The sequence below is a fragment of the Haemorhous mexicanus genome, chromosome Z, assembly GCF_027477595.1.
Source record: "Haemorhous mexicanus isolate bHaeMex1 chromosome Z, bHaeMex1.pri, whole genome shotgun sequence".
Lineage (NCBI taxonomy): Eukaryota > Metazoa > Chordata > Aves > Passeriformes > Fringillidae > Haemorhous > Haemorhous mexicanus.
Genome location: NC_082381.1, coordinates 41,108,560 through 41,133,221, shown reverse-complemented (window position 1 = coordinate 41,133,221; position 24,662 = coordinate 41,108,560). Strand labels below are relative to the sequence as shown.

Genomic DNA, 24,662 nt, shown 5'->3' with positions numbered 1-24,662 from the left:
CTCCCTTGTGGGGATGTTGAAGACTGCAGTGTAGTAAATCAAAATTCATGTGGTTTATTGTCTACGTATCACTCCATCTGGTTCTTTTCACCTTTGCCAATGGGAAGCCCTGGATAACATTTAATTTTCTTATTAACTGATAGAATCAAAGGATCAGTTAGGTTGGAAAAGGCCTTTAGGATGATAATTTTCTACTGTTGATCTACCTCTGTCAAATCCCCCATGAAAACATATCCCTAGGCACCTTTTCTACATGTCTTTTAGATACCTCCAGGGGATCATGACTCATCCACTTTCCTTGACAGATCATTCCAGAACTTGGCAAAACTTTTTTTGAAGAAGTATTTCCTTATATCCAATGTACAACTCCCCTAGCTCAACTTGATGCCATTTCTCCTTGTGTTGCTATGTGTAACCTGGGTGCACCAACCAATCCCCACCTGGCTACCCTCTCCTTTCATGTAGCTGTAGAGAGTGATAAGGTCATCCCTGAGCCTCATTTTTCCCAGGCTAAACACCCCAAGCTCCCTCAGCTTCTTCCCATTAGTCTTATGCTCCAGACCCTTTCCCAGCTCTGTTACCCTTCTCTGGACATGCTCCAAGACCCTCAACATCCTTCTTGTAGTGAGGGGTCCAGAACTAAACAAAGGATTCAAATTGTAACCTCCACAGTGATGAGTACAGGGGGACAATCACCCCCCTGCTCCTGCTGACCACATTATTGCTGAGGATGCCATTGGCCTTCCTGGGCACACTCATGGCTCATGTTCAGGTGCTGTCCACCAGCACCCAAGGTCCTTTTCTGCTGGGCAGATTTCCAGAGACTTTTACCCAAGCCTGTAGCGCTGCATGGGGTTGTGACCAGAGAGGATCTGGCACTTTGCCTTGTTGAACATCAGAGAACTGACCTCAGTGGATCAGTCTAGTTTATTCAGGTCCCTATCCAGAGCCCACATCACATCAGTGACTCCTGCCCAACTTGGTGTCCTCCACAGATGGACTGAGGGTGCCCTGGATTCTCTTGTTCAGATCAATAATTGTTATTAAATGGGGCTGACAGCAGGCATTCTAGAAAAAATCCTTATGGATGGCCTCACAAACTTGCATGTCATGCTACTTATAATTATGTCATGCTACTTCTTACAGTTATTATGGGAAATAGTACACTTCAGCCTCCAAGGAGATTTGTTTTTAAATGGTTAAGGTACAAAATAAGTATTTTAATGTTGTGGATGATCAGCTGGTGCAGTACAGAAATTCACAGCTCTTGATGCATTTCTTGTACACTTTATTAAGGCAGAAATGAGAGACACATGATGAAAAAATCCATGACAGCATATGCTTTGGAGAAAGCTTTCTTATATTTTTCCAATGGTTTCAGAGTTAGAAAAAAAGGACAGGGGGAAGAAAGCTCACTTCAATGCTTCTTGAAAAATTCAGTGGAAACTCCTGTTGCTTCTGAGTGTTTCATAGATATAGAACAGCATGCTAAACATAGGAGACCTCTCCTGAATCCTATTATTCCTGAGTTCAACAATAACAACTGAGTCTTCTTTTGTGTGTGTGTGTATTAGAGCAATGAAAAGTAAAAGGTTGTGCAAGCATCTGGTGTGACTTATGGCTTTTGTCAGAAATCTTCACTATAGATTCTTATTGTCTTTTGCTGTATTTCTGTTACTTCTGACCTTTAAAGATCTTCTGAATGCAGCTAAATAATACTTCAGGTAGCTGGTATGTAAATGGTAGAAAGATCAATATTACTCTCCAGTGTGCAAATCTTCCCTCCTTATTACCTGGTCTAGTTTAAATATCTGGGTTTTTTTTTGCTTAACATGTCATTAGAGCTGGGAAACAAATCTGCTGGCAGAGTCTTACTGAAGCCCAAAACAAATAAGAAAATTATTTTTCGAGGTCCTCAGCAATCTGAAGTGCTGTTTCCCCTCTGATTTAAGGATCAACCTGCTGCTACAGTAGCTCTAAATCTGTTGAATTTGAATTAAAATTTGGAAGTGTGGAATATCCAATCTGGTAAATGTCATGTAAGTCACATGTAACGTAGAATTTCATGGATCTGATCTAATACAAGGGACATTTATCAGGTGCCAGTGTTAAGGAAACTTCCCCGTCTGACCATTCAAAGGACTCTAGCAGTCACACTTCCACTACCACAGACTTCAACTGCTAAGCCTGAAGTCCCTTTGAAAAAGGCACCCCACACACCCCACTCTCACTTGGTCAGACAAGGTTTCCTTACTAGCTCGACACCAGGTTTCCATTTTGAGAGCCTCAGATGTATTTTTCCATAAAGCAGTTTATTCAGGATGAGTGACACAGAAACAGCTCGAGCTGGTTCCTCCACCAATGACAGACCCCCCTCACGTCCAAGGGCAAAGCTATCTCTGCTCCTCCTGAGCCATCAGCTCGTGCTGTGCCTCAGTGTCTGGTCCCCTGGCTGTTGTTATGGGTCCCAGGTCCCTTTGCTGGGCCAAGGGTTGGCAGTTCCTGGCATCATGCCTTGGGCTCCCACCCAGAATTGAACCTGCGGCTCCCAGCACAGCTGCACCTGAGCTGCCTGCACTGAATGTGTTCCTCAATATTAGATGGAGATGGTGGGGAAACTCAGTGAGTTGTACTGGTTTTGTTGAGTACAGCTTGAGCTGGGGCAGTGTTTGGCCTTTTCTGTATATCTTCAAATGGATACGCTGTACTTATTTTTTTCTTTTTTGCGTTTGTTAATAGATCTCCACATTTGTTTTTAAGAATTTGTCATGTAGGTCTATGTTAGGCTCACAGAGTTCTGTTTGACTCCTCTTCCAGGTATTCTAGTGAGTGAGTGCATATTTGGAGGTGGCTTATGATTCCTCAGAATATGATCTTTTGCCATTAATTTTCAACTTTGTCATATAAAAGTAAGAAACAAATTCCTTAACAAGCTGAGCTGTTTTTATGAAGCTGCTGAATCTGAATAGGGGTGGGTGGAGGTCCCCTTTCTTGTCTGTTCCTTGAGTGCTCAGAATGAGGAAATTCTGTTATCCTCTATATGCAGAGAATCATACCCTGTCATCAACAGGTTCTCACTTTTGCCATTCCCGGCTTTTTGTTCTCATTTCAGATGACTGAACATAGCCTGTATCTGGGGCATTGCTACGCTTATGTTCCAAGGTACAGCTGGCAAAGGCAATTATTTGAAGCATTGTATTCTCATAGGAAATCTATGCCAGTTTAGAGCAAGATGCAGACAACCCTTAACAGGTGCATATTAGGTTTTGACACGCTTCTTCAGCACATGGTGAAATTAGAATTACTAGAGGGGAAAACAAATTCACCCTACGTCTACTAAACTTCTACCTGTGGTAATTTACAGCTTTTATTCCTCCAGTTCTCATATACCAAGAGACACAGCATCACTTCCTTTGTGTTCAACAGAAGTGCCTCTCCCTCTGAAATAATGAGTGCCTTAACCACACTTTTCTGTCTCTCATTTTTCTCATACACATCCCTCAGGAGAGATAGAAACCAGTTAGTTTAAGCCAGGTGACAGGCTGAGGTGCTTAACTTATGCATAGGACTAAATTTCTCATGAGCTTCTGAAACAGTTTTTAATCTTTGCATGGTTTCAATGACAGTAGGTAAGAGAAAAATGAGAAAGAAAAAGTCTGTTTAATTTTTACATTTTTGAAATTAACATGTTATTTCTACTTTCATAAAACATTGAGAAAAATTATCTTGAAATCTCCAGCTTTTTTTATCTGTATCTAATTTTGGTTAGCATATGCATCAAATTAAGATATAGAAAAAGGAGGAAGAGGGAGAGGAAAAAGAGGGTTTTAGAGTAAATTCAAAATAGCTTTGCTTTTGGGAGAAGTTTATGAGGGGATTCAATAAATTTCAATGCGAGTTACTCTCACAGCTTGGTCTGCATAACAAAGAGGTTATGCAGCCTTGGGACTGGTGAATTACTCAACATCACAGCAGGCTCTTCAGAGGGCTCGTCCTGCTACTTAGATCAGCAAAATCTCAGACAAATATCACCATTGCAAAACCTTTCCTTCTCTTCCTTCTCGCTGTGTTGTCTCTGATTTTTCTCTTTTTGTTCCTGCTACAGCCCTATTGTAGAAGCCCAAAGCAGTAACCCTGAGTTGCAGCTCTGCTGAGAAGTGCTGCAGTGCTGCTGGAGGAGTGCCAGATGAAGGCCAGGTAAGCAGAGAGGGGCAGCTATCCAAAAATGTTTTGCTAATTTAACGATGTGCCTGAATTTTCCAAGATTTATCTCTCAGCCTTTCCTGTCCCCAGGAGTCTCGCAAGCAGTTCTGACTAGACCCTCCTTTCTCTGTACTCAACATATTCCCTCTTTGAAAATCTTGCTGAAAAGGAAAAACTTGCATTTAATAAAATGCCTGGGAAAATGATTGCTGTTAAACACCTTGGAGGAAGAAATTCATTCTGCCACCATGCAGAATAACATCACCTTCTGTACTGCTTCTGAAATAATTGAGCTATTTTTGCTGCATAGAGGGAGCAATGAAAAGTAATATAAAGCATAGCAGACACTGATTAGTAAATTGATGTCTCAGCACCACTGAGCCTAGATCAATACCTAAATCCACAGATAGACTGGTTGCTTTAAAAATGCTTAAAAATAGAGAATATAGTGCAAAAAGTGTCAGAATTTGTGGGGTGAAGGATAGTCCTTCAGCTACTTTGTGCCAGACTCACCTGAAATTAACTAGGGTAGTGCATAGTTTCCAGCAGGGGCACTGAAGGATTAGTGCTGATACTGAGTCTTTTTTGTTTGTTTGTTTACACTCTTCCATGCTTTGCCAACCAAATAGTTTAGTTGGGAGGAGGGATTTCTTTTTATTAATAGACTGAAAGACTTAAAGTTCATAGCAGCCTCCAACCTGGTAAAAAGCTGCTCTCAATTTAACAGGTTATAATTTTCTGTCTTCCCATATTTCAGCAGTTTTATCTGTATTTGTTTGGGGTTTTTTTTGCATAACAGCTTTTAAGAGATGGAGATCAGGTTCAGCAAGATACAAGGCAGCACAATAGGATAGCTTGATGTAGTTGCATAAATGTTTATCTTTCTTCTAGTGATCTTCTTGCATAAAAAAATAACAGAACTGAGCACTTGAAGATTTCACAGGTCAGATGATAAAGATGGAAAAGAGTTTTACCATTGCTCCTTGATGGATGCAATTTAAAAGTGGGACTGCTGGCAGAAGATTGATAGATGTAGTCTTACCCTTTTCTCTTAGAACAACCTTTTTTGCCTTCCTACTAGAAAGGCTTGAATGTGCCAGCATTCTTGTTGTGGTCCAATTAAAAATAAACAGCTAATTCTGTTGACTCCAAGCCTGAAATTTTGGGTAATGCTATGACTTGTCAGTTGAAGGCTGAAGTGAAGAATAGGAAGGTCTGACTGCGGTGGTTGATCACCATGCCTAGGAAACTCTTTGCCAGGCTAAAACTATGTTGTGTTGTGCTCTGGAAAATGAGGGCAAACAGACAACAGCTATCCTGTCAGGTGGCACAACATTTTCATGACAAGCCTCCTCAGTAGAGCTGTACTGCAGCAGGTAAAGCAGATTGCACAACAGTGTACTGAATATAGCTGTCAGCTGCAGAGAGTGCAATGTGAGAGAAACTTTCAACCAACTAAAGAAGCTGAATATTACCAACAATAGGCTGAAAACTCTGCAAGACTCAAATTCAATGTGATAGCACAAGCTTTCATATGAAAATAACATCAAAGAGACCCTTTATTAACTGATATTTTAGGCTTAAACGCGCTTAAAAAGTTTTATTGTAGATCTTATCTCTAGCAGAATTACCAGTTTCAAACCAATGGCTACCATTGCATGTCTTCCCAGACTACTACATTTTCCTGGATACAGATATTAGAAAGGCAGTACTTGTGCAAAGTAAAGTTGCATGAATTTGTTTAGCTCATCAGTTTGAAGTTCATAGGAAAAGAAGCAATTCTCAGCATGAATAAATGATGGAATATAGTTCAAAGGACTTGCAAGAATCACAGTTGACCTTTTGAAGAATTATTGTGCTGTAAAAGATGTGATGACCAACAATATGAGTAGGAAAGGGAAAATATTCAGTCTGCTAGAATTAGGAGAATGGGTTTCCCCTTCAAAGGCTATTTGATTCTAGTATGAAAGTATTATACTGAAAGAAGCAGCTGTCTATTTAAAATAGCAGCTTGCCAATGACGTTGGCTAAAGCTCTTGTTGAGAATAGGAAAGTCTGACTGCTGTAAATCAGTCCCAGTAAATCAGCAAATTTCACTTCTGTGAAGGAAACGCAGCAGAAGAGAAGATATGGTTTAATTGCCTACAGGTAGAGCTGCACATTTTTAATCAGTGATTATTTCTAACAGTACTATGGTAAGTGAAGATTAAAGTCCTTAGGCTTGAATTTCTACTTCTGCAGATTAGGAATTAGATCAGTCTGCTGTAATTAAAACAATCCACCAAAGAATCCCATTTTTACAAAAAGGACTAAGAGTTTTTTTCCCTCCATAATATCTCTTTCAGAAGAAACATTCTTGGCTCCAGAGGATTGAGCTTATCCTCTGGAGCTAAGGCAGCTACCCTTGCCAAATTAGAATAGCTGCCTGTAGTCCTCTACGGCAGTGTTGCTTGCTGTGCTACGTGTCTTGCTGATGGGGAATGACATATACAGTGATAATTCATTGCATGCTAGAAAATACCTGAAATAGGCAAGATGCATCACACCATGGAACTGCACAATTCTTTTTGTTACATGTAAAGGAAAATGAATTAGACAGTATTTTAGATTCCTAAAGTAAGAGTAGATATATCACTTTTGAACTGTTTGTCAAAGACTCACATCAACTATACAACTCCTTCCAATATTTTATTCAATCACTCAGCTGAAATAGTCTCATTTTTACTTCCCATTTTTACTTTCCCTGTCTGACTGGTTATTCTCCCATACCCCTGTCACTCTCCAGCAGTCTTGGGAAGTCCTTTTTTTTTTTGTCTTGTCAATACTTGCAGGGATAAAGAAAACATTTGCTTTGTTCTGTCTTATTCAACTCCTGCTTTGCATCTTACTGTTTACCATAATATCTTTACTGAGTTTCTTGGTGCTGGCTTTCCTTGAAATCAGACTCTGTGGATAATGAGCAGAAAAGAGGAGAACTTTATACTTTAGGCAGTTGAATATCAGAGTGAGGGAAACCAGGCAGTTGATGTCTCATTTTACTTTCATATAATTAATATTGCTCCAATAGCAATACTTTTCTTAAGAATTCTGTCAATTGTTGATATTTCCTTAAGGTGAAAATAGAACATATTTGCTAATCTGTGGTGAGTGTTGGTGTAAGGGGCAAAAAACCTCTTTTGCAATAAGTCACAAGAATTTTGACAAGTGGGGCACTGTCTGTACTATTGAAGCTACAGCTGTGATATAAGACTGAAATTCAAGTTTGATCGACAGTGAAAGCTGTGGTGTATCTGTGTGCCAGGGCTCTGCCTGTATCCCTGCCCTGTCAGTCCTCACTTCCTTCTCTGTGTAGTTTGCACACAGCTGGTTCAAGACAGATAGGCCAACAAAAGGCGAAGGAGTTTTTCACGGGCACCTTCACAGCAGAGGAACAGAAAACATGGCAAAGGAGCTCGTGGAGAGTCCTGAATCACTCCCTACCCTGGGGGAGCCCCAGTGTGCTCAGGCTCCCTGTTAGGCACTTTTCATATGCAGTGATTAGTCATTTCAGTGGGAATATCTGTGACAGTCTACAGCAGGGATATCCTCAGGCTGTTCCTGCTGTGGAAGAAGGCGGTGAACAAGTTGTGTGCAGATTTTAAATACTCAGTAGAAACTGTCCCTGCATTTGCAGACAGGGTCCCAGAAGACAGTTTTCTACATGCAATTAGAGATGATCAATAGTAAATGGTCATGTGTGTGTTTGAGGGCATAGGGCCATAGGTGAGCTGGGTCATGACAATGATCCAGAACTGTGATTTGGCACATCCTATTTAATTCTGCTGAAGATGCCACACAGACGCTTGCAGTGGAACCTCCCATCAACATCTAGACAGCAAATGCCCCATGTATTTGAGAGCCTCAGTCTACCATGTAAATACAACTCTGTTCAAAAAACCTTGAGAAATTAATATTTTCTATAAAGGTTCTGTCTGTGTGTGTCTGTCCAGGACAGGAGAGACAATAAGGCCCAGCCTAACTCTGGACCTTTGGGAAAATCAGCATAAAACATGATACAGGAAGAATGTTATATTTTTTTCTATTTTTACCTTTTGAGATAGTTTTATTTGGTTGCAAAATGGTGATCTCCACAGGCGAAGAGTGGTCCAGATGTTAAGTTTTTACACAGAAGCAATTGGCAGTTGCCTTCTTTATCAAAATTTTCTTTGTGATCTTGGGCACATTCTTCTTTTTCTTGGATAATGGGGGCTGGATAAGTATCATCAATACAGAAGTATATCTGCAGGGAGAAGATTAATAGTACTTGAGGAATCTAATCTCTCAGACAAAAGCAAAATGAAGTCTTGCGACTAGAAGTCCAAATTAGAAATAAATGATGAAATTATTGGAAAATTTTTGGACTGTCTCAAATGATATATGTGATTAACCAACAAAAACTGTGTATGTTTTTTTTTTTCCACAGCAAAAGGGAAGAAATATATTCTACTCTTATAACAACTCAAACTACCACTTATTTAAGTATTTTAGTGAAAAGCTTCTTTAACACTGGAGTTTTCTAAACCCTCTATTGTAGCCAGCAGAAACTATCCACCACTTTAAGCCTAGTTTTGTTAAAAATCCATCTAAAATGACACAACGAAGTCAATTTTGCTGAAAGGCGCAAAAGGCAATTTAAATCCATTTTTGACATATATAACCCCCCTCAACAGTTATGGAATAGGCCAAGGTATTACCTAAACACAATTGCCTTCCCACCAGCCCTCTGTGGAGCATTACTTCAGACCTATTCTTGTGCAAATTCTACCTTTTGCAAGTTAGGAAGGAGAACTTTAGAGAATGGATCTTTATAAAACACAGGAGTGTGTATCTGTGTTTTTTAAAGAGATAGCATATACTATTAATTTTATTCAATTTAAACAAAAGACCATACAGTCCTCATTTATTCCAGTGTAAGCACAGTGTAATTCAAATCAGGTAGCTTAGAATGTGGGGTATATGGACAGAGACAGGATCATTACTATATAAATGTAGATTTAGGCCATTTCACAAATGAAACAGCCTGGCTTATGTAATCATAGGCAAAATAACTACATGTGTAAGTGTTTGCCATTACTAATAAACGTTTAACTTCCTGTTAACTCTAATTTTCATGCAGCAAAATGTAGGAAGAATGCAAATGAAGGCAGAATGGTTGCAATGCATACTGTGTTGAGGCTCAGCAATTATTTTGATACATAAGGTAAAAGAGGAGAAACGAATGAGGCTTGCATGTTGAATACTTTCAGTTTAAATCATAGAATTTTGCAGGAATTTCATGTAGACATTGCTATGAAATTCTTCTGACATCCAGAAAATGTTAGCTCGAAAGGGGTCACACGTATACAAAAAAAATCAGTGAAATACGTACATATACACACACACACACACACACACACACACACACACACACATATATATATATATATATATATACACACATATATATATACATGCATGTAGGAAGAGAAGGTTATCTAAGGCTCCTGTAGTGTCCATTGCATGAAAGAATAGGAGGGAGACACCAGCACAGTTGAAAAAATGAGCCACACAAATAGTCAATGTAAATGTTCACCTTATTAACTTATTTTCAACTCCTAGTCATGAAAATTTTAGAACACTTAACATTGGGCTACCTTTCCTTAGCTTGAAATTTACTCAAGGGGAGTGGAACTCTTTTTGAATAAATATTTTTCTGCATTCTCTCTGTTTTATGTTTTGATGCTGTGCAACTTCTTCTTCCATGACCCCATAGATTTCATTTGCTGTGATAGAGTGTTGGTGTGGGGAGGGTCAAGTTGTCAGAGGCTGTGCTGAAATTTTGTGGAAATATAGAGGAAAGAAGATGCAGAGAGCAGGAATAACAGACTGTGAACTGGTATGTTCTATAGCAAACTGGCTTTTCTGAGAAGGCTTCAATCCAAGTACAATAATGAGTTTGGCGGCTGGGTTTTCATTTATGCAAAATCAACTGTCATCATTCCAGAAAGCTAAAGGTATCCTGAAGGGACTACAAATGTAATTTATGCCCAATTAAAAGCCTTAGAGCATGCAGGATACTTTTAAAATGATATCTGTATGACTGGAAAATCTAGCCCTTGGTATATAACTGCTATTTAATCCACAACTCCTCTGGACAATGTGTTCCTGTGCCTCACCACCATCACAGAAAATAGCTTCTTCCTAATACCTAATCTAAACTTACTCTCTTTGTGTGAAGACATTCCTTCTTCTCATATCACTGCATACCCTTGTAAAAAGTCCCTCGCTGTCTTTCTTGATGGTTCCCTTTGGGTACTGGAAGGCCACAGTTGGGTCAGTCTGAAGCCTTTCTTTCTCCAGATTTTACCATCCCAATTGTCTCAGTCGTTCCTCATAGGAGGGGTGCTTCAACCCTCTGATTGACTTGGTGGCCTCCCTAGTGGATTCACTCCTGTTGTTAAAACTGAAGGGAAGTAAAAATTTTTGAGCTTCTAACCTGTTTTTTATTGTAAACCAAGACATAAATTTAGATAGAAGGATGTTGTTGATAGGAGGACCATGTCAAAGTCCTGATAACTTACATTTGCTGCCCTTCCCTTGTCCACAAGTGCAGTCAATGCACCACAGAAGGCCTGCAGGTTGGTCAGGCAGGACTTGTCCTTGGTGAAGCCATGCTGGCTGTCCCAAATCACCTCCCTGTCCTCCATGTGCCTTAGCACAGCTTCCAGCAGGTTCTGTTCCACGATCTTCCCCATCACAGAGGTGACACTCACAGGTCAGTTGTTCCAGGGGTGCTCCTTTCTACCATTTTTAAAGATGAGTACAATGTTTTCCCTTTTCCAGTCACCTGGGACTTCACCTGACAGCCACAACTTTTCAAATGTCATGTATTTGTATAATTGTACCATAATCAAAGTTTAAATTGCTTCAAATTATAACAGAATTCAGTATAAATAAAATATATTTAGCATGTATATTGGAAAATATATTGTTAAGCCTTTAGTATCAAAGCAGTATATTTTTATCTTAGTATATAGAAATGTGCAGATATTTCTATATTCCATTCTTATAAAGTATGTGTTTTAAAAGATAATTTTCAAAAAATAATTTTTTCATTGACTTTTAAGCAAATTGAAACAATGTATTTTATTATATTTTTTAAAAATTCTACTACTAATAAAACAATTTCATTGTGGCAAACAAAGCTCTCACCTCAAAGAAACCCAATAATAGAATAAAAAAGCTAATGTCAATTAGAAATACTCCAAAGCAATCTTATAAATTCAAAAGGAGTTTGTCAAATATTTCAGCTGGCTTGTGCAGAGTTTAGCAGCATCATCACGGCTCCTGGGGCAAGTGGAAATTCTGACCGTGATCTCACCACGGTCAGAGGTGTTTCTTTGATTATTAATTTTTACCACAAATGAGTTTCTGTTAGGGTTCCAGACAATCAGTTTCCTTGTCCTCTCTGAGCACATGCGTGTTTATAAACACATCCATTCATCACCCTGTCTGTATGTGAGATTAATAAAAGTTTGTGTCAGTTGCTTTGTAGTAGTGCCTCATGAAGTGTTACTTACTACTGGAATCTGTCCCAAAGAACAAAAAAAGTCTGTATTTGGGACTTCTAATTCTAGCATAAAAGGTGAACCCATTCCAGTTTCTTTAAGAACAGTAATAGCCAACCTTTTGGTTTTAAACTAAGGGAAACATGAAGTGAAACATGGTCTCTCCTTCTCTTCCAAGATCTCAGACCTTAAGTTCAGTGGATACAAGAAACAGGAAGAAAAATAATTTGGAATGACTAAAAAATGAGTACTTTTCCCAAGCATTTCAACAATCACACGGAGATTGACTTCAGCTTATTAAAATGCATTGCCACAGACTCAGCAGGCTGCATCCTATTTTTATGTCTCATTCACTCTTCAAAGCATGCTTTGTGGTGTTTGCTATTTTGTGATGGGCTGTTATATGCAGGTCTGTGGTGCTAAACCCTACAAGCACTGTCTGATGGATTACAGTTTGCAAACAATTTCCCCTACCAAAAGTCCATTTGGCCTGGCTAAAGATAAGATATCAGTATCTCAGGGTATCTTTACTCCCAAGATATGTTGCTATTTAATTAAATCTTTTTCATTTCTTTCACATGTGAAATATTAGCTTCCTGTTATTAAAAAAGGGAGATAGCAGAGAGAGAGAAAGCATTTTCCTGTAATTACAGGGCATAAACCCTGTCAGAGAAAAGATGCAGACCCCTCATTATATCACTTTTTCTTTCTTTTTTGCAATCTTTTCCTGTATTGCTGATAGCTATCAAACATATTTTTTCTACCTCCGCAGAATTCAAGTAAAATCTGTGTCCCAGAAGACAGGTTTAAATAATTCAGGAGGCATATCATGTTGAGCAAGGGATCACAAGTGGGATAAGTTTGTCAATGTATATAAAATAAAGCCAAAGTGTTGGTCTTGCTGAAGAGATAAAGTTCAGCTACACAACAACTGATGCCAAACCTACTGCGTGCTGGCAGTTGGGAACAAGGTATGTGTTTAGGTGACTTTGAGCTCAGATTTTGGATGTACCTATCAAAGACATCCTTATAAACTATATATAGGTATCCTACACATACTTTGAACATCCCTTTATATGAGCTTCACCCTGCTCAGCCTCCAAGACTTTTCTTTCAATAGGAATGTGAGGAGGGACTTTTAAAACTCAGTGGCTTTTATTTTAGGCTAATTTGGGTGGGAGTGTGCATGTTCAATACTCTTGAAGTAGCTGCTGACAAAACATATGCATGTGGGTAGAAAGACTGGGAGAAACTAGATATGCCATCCTTTCCATTACATTGTTTAATAACTTTTTGATGAATGGACAAGCATACACATGAAACAGATTTTTCTTCAAGAAGAATGAAAACTTGCAGGAATTCTTTTTTTTTTTTACTTTCTAAACTCTGTTTTTAATGGGAATTAGAAATTCTGTAAATAGAAATTTAAATTGTGAAGAACAAATTGTGATTTTGCAGAACTTTTGTCCGTTCCATCTTACGTAATTTCACATAAGCTTACAGTGGTCTGCAGCAGGAGTCTGTAGGAAGATTTTCTGCAATGTTGCCTAGGCTTAAGTGACTATTTCCTTGTTGCTTCAAGAAAGGTACATCTGTCCAGTATGCATATGCCTTACATTAAGGTATGAACCCATTGAAATACTCTTAACATGCTTATTTTATTAGTGATCTGTACTTTATCTTCTTTTGTCTTCCCTGAAGATGGCTGGAAAGTAGATTTACCAGAAATCCAGGCCCTGAGATTTACAAGCCTCAGTGCTGTAAAACGGGTTTCCAAGGTCCCATTGGATGTGATAATTACTGGGGGTCTGAGCCCCAAAGGCACTGATTGAGTTACCTGCCTCACTGCTAGGAGGTGAAGATGTGTACCAGACACCTGTGCAGGGCTGGCAGTTCCCAGGCCATCTCATAACTCTGTGGGTGCCTTTTCCTGGTATGCATGTTGCATCTTGCTGCATGCTGACAGCATGAAGCATGCCAGGCTGCAATGCACATACACATTCTTAGCAAGCTGGAAACGTCTGTAAAACATAGTTAATCTGTTTTATCATTTTCCTTCATTTGTGTTGTTTCAGTGCTTCACGATCCTCTTAACGTAAGGATTCCCACTGTGCTTAATATGGGTTGTTTTACATTGTCAGTAGGACAGACAAGTAAAAGAGGAGAAAATATCTGTACACATGAAAAGTTTTGTTTTAGAGAGATTTATCCACTTTTCCAAAGGACAAACCTGTCCCTGATATTGCTTTCAGCCTGATGTCTTCTTCTTCTGGTGGACATGTCCTGAATCCTAGAGAACCAGTTGGTCTTGGTACCCAACCAGCTGAATCTGGATTTCTTTCCTACCAATATATAATCAACTTCACAGTGCTACACTGTATAAAATCCATATAAAAATTACTGTTGTATAAAACATTGTATTAAAATTGATATAAAATTGTATAAAATGTTGCATAAAATTGTGTAAAATACTGTATAAAATTATATAAAATGTTGTATAAAATTTACTTAGGCATTTATACGTGCAGTATTAGGTACAGTTACATATAGTGATTACAGCGAATATTTAGAAACCTAAAATATCCTGGTCACAGAATGCAAAATTTATCGTAAGTCTTGGAACATGACAGATTTGATATTTTCAGGACTTTTAAGTGCTCAGAAACTTTCTAAATTCAATGGATTTTTTTCCCTGCCACTCAGCTGCTAGACCCTGAATTACTGGCTCTTTCTGACCTGTTCTTTTAGATATTTTCCTCTTGTCCTATCATTCTTTGACATTCATAAAAAGGGAACTCCATGTCTAAACCAGTGATTATACATTAAAAAGGAATCATGGCCTGTCAAGAAAGTGCCATTCTCTTTTCCTTATCCTGTTTTATATTATGAAAGTTTTTTTTTCAGCCCTATTTCACATATTACTTTCTTTACTATATTGAATGATAATTTGCATTTGGTGGTTTTCAACTGAAGATCATATAGCGTTTTGGAAGCATATAGAAATTCATAATACCTGTTATGTAACATCTGAGACAAATGGGCTGGAAATAATTTAAGCCAAGAGCAGGGGCAAGTTGCCTAGGATTTTGTACAGTAGCAGAAGGGACTTGATAGAAGGATATTCAGAAAAGTGTGAGCTATTTTTGACAAAAAGAATTCAGGCAGCTGGTTTGAAGCATCCAGTTTGGAGTAATGAAGGTGTTATCCTGGCACCATCCTTTCCTGTCCTCTTCCTTGAGTTCCTCATGTGCAGCTTCACCTCTCAAAACAAGAAACTGATGATTCCTGACCTTTCCAACCTTGACTCTAACTCCTGGCCTGTTGATATGAGGCAAGAAAGTCAAGCACCCATCCTGCACTTTGAACAATGGCATCAGTCAATGTGAAATGGTTCTGTCAGAGCCAGGTATTTCATTGTTCTTTATGCATTAAAAAAAAAAAAAAATCAAATCTTTTTCTTCCTCTCTCTACATTTGGCAGCTAGATTTTTGAATACACATCAACAATAGCTTTGTGAGCCTGTTAGCACTGTTTAAGTGATTAGTTTCCAACTAAACACAGGAGTCATCATATGTGTAAAAGATGGCTCATGACATGTTTTTCCTATAGAAGAACAAGGGAGAGAGAAAATGGCAGGAGAAAATGGGTATACACCCCAGGTGTTGGCTGGTTAATGAATGTTCAGTGTATTCATGGGTCTTAAGAGTCTGAAGAAGAGGTCAGGACAGTCTCCTAATTGCACAGTTGAAAGTAATGGTGAATCACCTTGGTTACAGTCACTTGCTTGTGACTGTAAATACAGCTAGGGCCATTGAGATCTCATCCAGGGTTTTGCCTCTGTTTTAAGATCCAGTAAAAATTTTTAGAGAGAAGCCTCTGCCTGAATTAAGGTGCAAATGAGACTGTATGCCAAAGTCAATAGTATGCATTTTATTTAACAGTGAATATAAGAGAGAGAGGGAGAGACAGAGAGAGGGAGAGACAGAGAGAGGGAGAGAGAGAAAGAAATAGAAAAAGAGGTGAGGGAGGGTGAGGAAGAGTGACAGAGACAGATTAAGTAGAAAATATCACCACTCAGTGGATCCTGAGGGCAGCCTGTTGATCCTCTCCATCTAGTCTTCTTGGTGTTATGGATTCCACCAAACAGAGTGTTCAATGGATTAATATGCATTTGGGCCAGGTGGGAATGCCCAGGTCCTTTCCCTGGGTAGGGCAAGTTTGACACTCTCTTGCAAAAACTCTGTGTCTGTTGCATCCCTTTGCATCACATGCAGCCGCCTGGTGCAAGGCCTCAGGAATGAGTCTGGGGGGTCCTTATGGATTATGACATCTCCTCAGCTGCCCCTCATGTGGATGTCCCATGGATGTGGCCTTCCTGAGGTGTGGAGGTGTTACAACAGAGCCAGTCTGTGTAAGGGAGGACAGCTGTCCAGCGCCTCTGACCAGTAGTTATGGCACATACCCAAAGCCTCTTCCTTCCCCTGTCTTGGCTGGGGGGAGTGTGTGCAAACCTGGCCTCAGCAGATGGACCTGTGGGCTGTGGCCTCCCCACCCTGAACCCAGCCAGAGCTGATTCACCAGAAAGCTGCTGGGTTTGACTTTCTTGTGGATGTATTCTTCTCCCTCCGTCTTGCTCGCTTCTTTCTAGACCTGAGATTATTGGACAACAGTGTCACCTTTGTCTTACCTCAAGTTCCCTTTGGTGGCTTAAACACCAAAGCTCCCCTCAGGAGGCATATTCAGGGTGGGGTGGGCTTTGGTGGTTGCAGCTTCTTCATAGAGTTTTGCCATAATGGGCAAAAAGTCCTTCATAGTGATGTTTAGGCCATAACTCATAACAATTCAGTCTCTGACACCATCACTTTTAATGTTGGTGATGAGGACCTTTGAAGAAGGACAAAAGGCAGGGACACAAATATATTTTAAAAATTATTCTTCTAAACACCTACGCAGATATGGAAATGATTTTCTTAAAATCGGAGTGTCTTTTGTGCCTTTGTCCTGCTCACTCAGGACAGGGTTAATAACAGCTTATAAATGCAAGAGTGGTTCTTTTACTGGTATAGAAAGGATGTCATGGCTTTCTTTCACTGAATTTTTTTTAGTATCTTAATTACAGTAAATTAAAATTATTAGTGTGAAATTATATAAACCCTATAACTCCCTTTATGCTGCTTTTTAGAATGATAATGAATGTTACTGTAAATCATCAATGTAGTCTTACTACCTTTTAGATCTTACTACCTTTTAGATCTTACAGACGACTTCCATGTCACAGTTATGCTATAAGTAGAATTCTGTGCGTTTAGCATAAAGAACAACAAAATGTAATGTTCCAGCCAAGCAAATAATATTAATTAAGCTTTTGGTGAACCATATTGCTGATAAAAATTAGCAATGAGCAATATCCTAATAACAGGCATACATGTTAACATAAAATGAAACGGGTCCTCTAAAACTTCTCACACATGTATAGCTTGTTACTCACAGATTAGTAAAATAAAATGAACTAAAGTAAATGGAGTGCCTTCAAAGTAAAATGATCATACAAAGGAACTGCACATTGCAAGAGTTGTAATGGCAGTTATCTTGAAATTTTCTGTTTAGGATTTTACTACTTTCCACAAGAAGCATACGTACAACACCACCACACTCTGCAATAGTTCTTTTCCAGCTTCATCACTGGATCACTATTGCTGCTGAATGCCCTCTATCATTATGTAATGTGACTAACAACCTGAGAACAATTTTCTATTTCATCCTTTCCTGAAGGAGAGTAATTGTGTTTATATTTCTGTTATATTTGTAAGATTTCCTCTCTCACAATCTCGATTAGTGTACACATTTTTTCTGCATGTTCTTGTTAAAAGAGTTGTGTCATTTTGCTACTGGAGCAGAATGTGGAAGGTTGTGTGGTAACTCTGCTGCTGTTTGTAGAAGATGTTGGCATCTTCCCTGCTGTCTTTTATCCCTCATTTAAAGAGAGTTGTTTCCCTTTGAAATGTCCATCCTTATGCCTATGAGGGAAATAACTAAAAAAAAAATATGAAAGGAGAATTGTGATAACCCCTTATAAAGGATTAAGGGAAAAGAAAGAAACCCAGGAAACTGTTTTTTTTTTCCCCCAGGGCATTTCAGTAATAGACCCTGAAGAACACAGAGATGTGTCTGTGCCAGGGAAACCTTAATGGAGTCTCTCAGATGTCATTATAAATTGGAGAAACACTACCCAGATTCTTGCATGCTGGCCATTGAGCTGGTCACTTAAAACCTTGAGTAGGAGTTAAAGCATCTCAGAAATCACTAAACACCATAAGTTGCTTTCAGCCTCAAAAGGAGAAATTAAAAAACACAACCACCACAACAACAGTAAACCCTCTTAAGATAACAACCCCCCCACCACCACTCTAAAATTTTCCTTTTCACACATTATCATGGATATAGCAGCAAGGAGATACCCTGATCTGTGTTTAAATCCAGTGATGTGAAATGTCTTAACCTCATAAGGGGGAGGGGGGGAATGTAAACTAAACTCCTTTGTAGAATAAGCCTGTTGCTAACTGACTGGGCTTTGCAACAAAATGTCATTTGAACTACTTTTATTTTATATAGGCAATGGCCCCACTTTTTCAGTAATCTATTATTTGGACTGCTGTAGGAAAAACGTGTGAACGAATGGATGATCATTGTATCTCCACAGCTGATATGTTTTGGTACTTTCTGTGCAAGTGAAAATAATCCTAAGTTTAAGATGGAGTCTGAGTTAAGGCAGTATTTTTGTATCTTATTATGGACAAATTTAAACTTCTTTCTTGGATTTGTGATAACATTTTTTAACTCAGTTGGCAGAAAATTTTGCTGGAAAGCTCATGTACAATCTAGTTGCAAAGTATGAAGAGGTCAATGGATTTACAAGGTTAAAAATACTTTTTCCTCTGCATATTGGATAAATGTGAGAGGTCTTTCTTTTAACTATGTGAAATATTGCTGGAAATGCACTCAGCCGAAAGAACACACTTTTCAGCTGGAAGCTGAGGGACAGAAGGTTAACTACAGAGTTGGTTTCTGAGCCAATGCCCAGAAGAGTGTGGGCTCTAACATGACATTTTTAGAACAATGAGAAACATTGCAAGCCCGGCAGAGTATAGCAGTGAGGATTTGTAGATTTGGTTTATGTTTTTGAACAGCTGCCTGGCATGCTTAGGCTTCAGATGGTAAATGTTATCATGACAGAAGATCCAAGAAAGAATGACAAAGGCTGGTCTGCTCTAAATTTAATCTGTGACTACTTGAGCCAGAATTTTGAAACATTTTTCTTAACTGCTCTGTTAAGACTCTTGTCAGTCAGGAGCTAATAAGGGTATATAGAGCTATCGTGTCCTTAAATGAGAAACCTCAGTGTGGCAGTTGAAATCAATTTTGGGGCCATCTAAAGACCGTATGGATACTTTATGTAGTATAGCAGATGGTAATTATGATTGGCATCACTCTTGCCCTTTAAACAACATCAAAAAAATGACTGCTCTCCTTATTCCCTGCTCATTCGCAGAACATCTGCTCCAATAAAATATGCTGTTGCTTCAGTTACAATGGCTACTTTTACCATTACAGACTATCTTCTATTAGTCAATCAGTGCTACAACCCTTAAAGAAAAGAGACATAAAGACATAAAACTGCAATCCATTCAGTGATAACTGGCATTTAAAATAAGACTAGTCTCACTTTGACTTTCGGTGTCAGTCTTCAGATCTCGCTATCCGAAGACACCGCCAAGCATGAGAAGACTGATAGTGTGTGACCTGTGGGTCCAGAGAGGGCTCTGCACTGTAGGAGTCCTATAATAAATTACCTGTGGGCTTTATGCTGCTATTCAAGGGTAAATGGAGTCTAAAGCTTAAAAAGAGTAGGAGATACAGGAGAGACAGGAGTCCATGCAGGGTAGTGTTCCACCAGTGCATATACCTCTGGTTAACCACAAGTCTCAGGAAGGTGAGCTGTGCACACTTTTGCTCACTCGTGTGGGTTTAGTAGGGTACTGCTGTGGTATCAGGCTCCATGTTTATCATCATTAGCTACTGTGTAAACAGAATTACAAAGGGAGATTTTCTCAAAGCAGTAGGTCTGTGGCATTAATGCTGGTGTTACACATTCTTGTCCATACTTTTCATCCTGCCTGTGTGCATAGGCTGGACACCAGTGTCTGGGCTGGCTTTTGTGAGGGCTGCCTGGGTTTTACCAGGATGAGGTAGAGCTGATGCAGGAAGGTTTGCAAAGCCAACACAACACTACACCATATGTATGGACATGCACTGGTAGCCAGAATTGCTGTCCAGCAAGTGCAGGTGATGTGGTAAGGGGAGGCTGTTTACACATGCTGCTTCCTGAGACTTTGTCTTTGTTTCCAAAGCTGGCCTATGTACCCCCTCGGTGTTCAAAATGATCAATGTTATGAGTAATTCCATATTGCCAGACACACTGGCTTCCCTGGCTAATTATGTCTTATAACCTGTTTTGATCCTTAGCCAATCCTGTTTGAGATGCCCTACTGTGCAGTGTTTGTAAACCATGAGTAGGTCTATAAGTATTGATATCTGCTCAGCTGTAAAAATTTCTTGGGCTATGCTTCTTCCTGAGCTCCTGTTTTTGTCTTCTGATGGATGAAAAGAAAAGGAGAATTTAAAAACTGAGTTCTATTTTGCTGCAGAGAACAATATGCTATGAAGGGATATCATCAGTTCTGACTTGGTGCTGGCTGCCTGGAGTGTGATTGATCCCTAAGAAATGAAGGTATCATCCCTACACCTGCTAAGATGCTATGTCTGAGAAAAGCCCAGATTAAAGCACGAGCCCCACCCCAACTCAGCTTCTGCTCTATCCCCTACAGCCTTTTCCATAAGGCTTTATGATTCAAGAATATAAGTTTAAGCAGATTCAGTGACCTAACTGTGCTATAGGAAAAGCTAAGGTAATCTGTACAAACAAGCAAACAAACACCCCCAAACCCCCCCAAAAACAGGAGCAGTGTTTGTAAATGTTTCCCACACTTGTTTCCACTGTGAGAGTGCTTTCAGCTTCCTCTCTGTTTTACCAAGTTGGGCCAAAAGGATGTCTACAGAGAACAGTCAATCATGGGGTTGAAGAATAACCACTTTATTTTTAATCAAATAATGGAATCTGCTTGCAGCAACAAATTAAGCAGATATTTCCCACAGCAACATCTTGCAGCTGCTCCTCCAAATATGCTGATTTCTATTCCTCTGCCAAGAGCATAAGAGGAACAAGAACTAAAATAAGGAACGGGATCTATCTAACCTCTCACTTTAAAGTGAACTTTGCAGACTGAAGGTGGGGAGGGATGCAACTGCTAGATGATAACTGGCCATTTACCTCCTTTTAAATAAACATTTCACAAATACTTAAAATTCACTTAAATTTAAAATGAATTAAATTTTCTGATTAAATATCATCTGGAAAAACCTCACAGTGCACAGCCAACTGCCTGTTCCTGAAGTCTTCAGTTATTAATAAAAAGGTTAGCCTTTTTTCCTAAATTAATTAAGCTCATGTGGTTCCTTAACAAACACGTTCACAAAAGCATACATACACATATACACCTCTGGCTGATAGTGCTTTAAAATTCATTGGCCAATTCTAAATAAATTTAAAAAAAAATTACTAAGGAAGCAGAATTATAATTCCCCAAAACACACTCTGAGAATAAACAGTTGGAGTAGAAATGGGGATCAGTTATCATGTAGGGGAGTTAACAGTGGTTTCCAAAATTTTTAAGCATGCACCAAAAAGTGTGCAAGAAGAAAAGGACTTTGACTGTGAGTTGGGTTTTTTGTGGATCAAACATGGGTTTGCATGTCGTTGGATAGCAAAGGACTATTTTCAGAATTAAATTAGAATATGATATCAAGTGTTTTAAAATATTTAAATGAACTTTACAGTCTAGACTCTTGCCACCGAGGATACTACCCTCAGATGCTTTTGGATTTACTTAATGGGGCAGATATATTTTACTCTATGTCATAAATTCTTGTTTCCAGCTGCCTGTACCTGGAACCTGATGGCAAATATTATGTCTTTTGCCTTCCCTGTGCATTCTGGTTTGCTTTTCCATGAAATTGGTCCTTGGCTAGGTCGCATTCTGGTGTAGAAGAGGGATGTAATGTGAGTATGGATCAGGGTCAGGAGCAGCACTGCCTCAAGGAGCATGTGCCTGACCATTTGTGTAAGTGTAGGCAGTGGTATACAAACTGCCAAAAGCTGAGCTCGTTTTGCAAAGAATGGAGCGTAAGTTCCTGAAGCCTTTAAATAAAATTTTGAGCTTTAGCTTAAGTCTGAGGTAAATCTGAGCTAAAACTCTTGCTTTACTACAGGTATTTGGCTGTTTTGAGACCTTGGACACTATTAAAGGCAATGTATCACACATAAGCTATTAATTTTCTACCTCATAAAGTATGTTTACCAAAGCCCTTCTGAAAGTCCATACCATCAATTAATTCTTAAGAGTCTTTAATCTTTGTATAGTCTGTGTAGAGGACCAAATTACTTATATATTATTTTTAGCTGTATATCTGTACTAGGTGTCATCCTTCAGAAAGCAGTCTCCATTTTGAAATGTAAAAAATAATATTACTAATATTATTAATAATTGTTTCTATGGTTACAGTAAGACTAGTCAGGTTTTTGGTTTTGTTTTGTTTTAATGATTTAATGAATTTCATGTATAAAGATTTTTTTACACTAAACTAGTGAATTTATGTTTTATCAGACATTTTATATATTAAATAAATTAACACTACCTTCAGGTCCTAGAAATATTGTACAAATCATGAAACCAGACAGTGATCCACAGTGATTAAGTGGACCAAAATCTGTGTTGTCCTGACTAAGAAGAAGCTAGGCAGAGGCATGAGAAAGCAAAATTTGTTCTATTACTTGAGGGCATTTGCTTTGCAGCAATGTCCAAGGAGTACGACAGCAATGCCTGGGGTACGACAGTCTCGCATGTCAGACTGTGACACCACAAAAACCATGCAGTGCCTGATCCATAGAATATGAAACCCTCTGAGGCAAAGACAAGAGCAGCATAATGGAAAGGGCTGTTCTCTCCTGGTGCTTGGATGGGCCCATGGACTTGAGCAATGAGGAAAAAAAAGGAGTCAAAAAAAAGGAGTCTCAAAGAAAAAAGACTTCCTATTGTTACGACGTGGATGAAAATGGTATATAAGAAAGGGGACATTTCTTCATATTTGGCAGAAACATGGGTGCTCTGGGAGCTTGAACCGGTCAGTAAGAGTATTACTGCACATTGTCACAGAAAGGGTTATTTGTGGGCAAAGAGGGACAATGAAGGAATAATCTCCTGCATCACACTTATTTTCCGCGCAGCCAGCAGTAGTATGGCCAAGAAATCTCCCTTTGGGCCCCCAAGTGTTGCAAAATCTTCTCACTGAAAGCATGGAAGCTGGCAGGAATTTTTTCATGCTTACATTGAAGCAAAATAGTAGAATTGCTAATAAGAACAAACAAAAATTCCCTCAACCAAAACATTGAAACTTAGACTTGTAATAGCAAAAGACAAATTCAAGCAGATGAAAAACATTAAACACAAGGGTTTCAGTGATTGTGAGAGATGGCATCAAGTTGTCTGCATCAAGGGCAGTATTCAGTTTGGAAGACAGATGTGGGGATGTTGATATTTAAATCTTCACATTTTCCTGGTACTTCCTCAGATGTAGAGAAAGTGTGAACCATGAAGGCTTGCCAGAGGCATGACAGAGAGAATAAGCAACAAGAAAGAAGAAGTCATGATGCTTACAAAGGGTTTTTTAACCCTTGTCCTTCAATGTGATCTCTTTTTCAGAAGAAAAATTGTTTGTGTTGTGGGGAAATTTTGCTATCATCTAATATGTTTCAGTTGTGTATGGCAAATGTGAACCAAAGAGTGAAATGCTAGGCACATTACAGATGCAGGGTGCTCATCCTTGTCAGATTGTGCAGTAGGACCTTTCCACGGTGCAGCCTTCCCATGCAACTCTTCCTCTTCACCTCTTCCCCCTGCCCTGTGCACTTTCTAGAGTGTACATTTTGAGAAACGACTGGGAAGGCATGAGGAGGAAAAAGTGTTTCTCACCAATCTGCTGGCAGGATGCACACACCCAATTTGTGTCTCTATGAATTGGCAGAAGGGCTAAAATCTCAATTTCCTTGCATGAGGCACAGACCATGTCAAGGAAGGCCGTGTCAAGGACTTGTTGGGACTTTCTCCTGTATTTGCGTTTATCATATTTCTATGATTCCCAAAATGTTTATCCTGTAGTCAGCTGGGACTTTTTCTCACTCCCAAGTTTCTGTGTTTCAGTGGTTAGAAATCTGCTTTTTAGGAAAAGAGAGACACTTTTTGGCAGTAAACTATCTCACAGTTTATTTTGAAGGAGATAAATGTCACTAGATAGAATTTGAAAGCAGTTTTTCTCTGAGAATGCTTTTCTTTTCACTGGTTTGCCTTGAAAAAAATGAAAAGATTAGCTTGGAATCACCATTTCCACTAATACTCCCAAATCCTTACCTTTTTAAGAAGGATTTTACAATCACCCGGCTGTACTCTGTGAGCTACTCTGTATTGATAATAAATTATGGTTTGTGAGGAAAGCTCATCCAAGATAAATCCTTCTGCAACAACTCATATCACAATGCATTTTTGTTTCACTAAGTCATACATAGTCAGGTAGAGTTATTACATTCTTATTTCTCTAACTTTTCATGCATCACTGTGAGGGTGGCCATGAAAAAGGAGACTGTTCATTATCCAGTTGTATACCTGTTTAAGCAGGTCTCTTTCCATGCTGATGTGGCAAAGA

The 24,662-nt window shown here is 39.1% G+C and overlaps 1 long non-coding RNA gene across 1 annotated transcript in view; it reads left to right on the top strand.

Annotated features, from left to right (window-relative positions):
- The window catches only part of LOC132322193 (uncharacterized), a 54,793-nt gene that overhangs the window by 17,577 nt on the left and 12,554 nt on the right, over nucleotides 1-24,662 (top strand). Inside the window, exon 2 of the long non-coding RNA XR_009485039.1 lies at nucleotides 4,106-4,197. This is a non-coding gene — a long non-coding RNA (uncharacterized LOC132322193). The remainder of the gene's footprint in view (nucleotides 1-4,105; nucleotides 4,198-24,662) is intronic.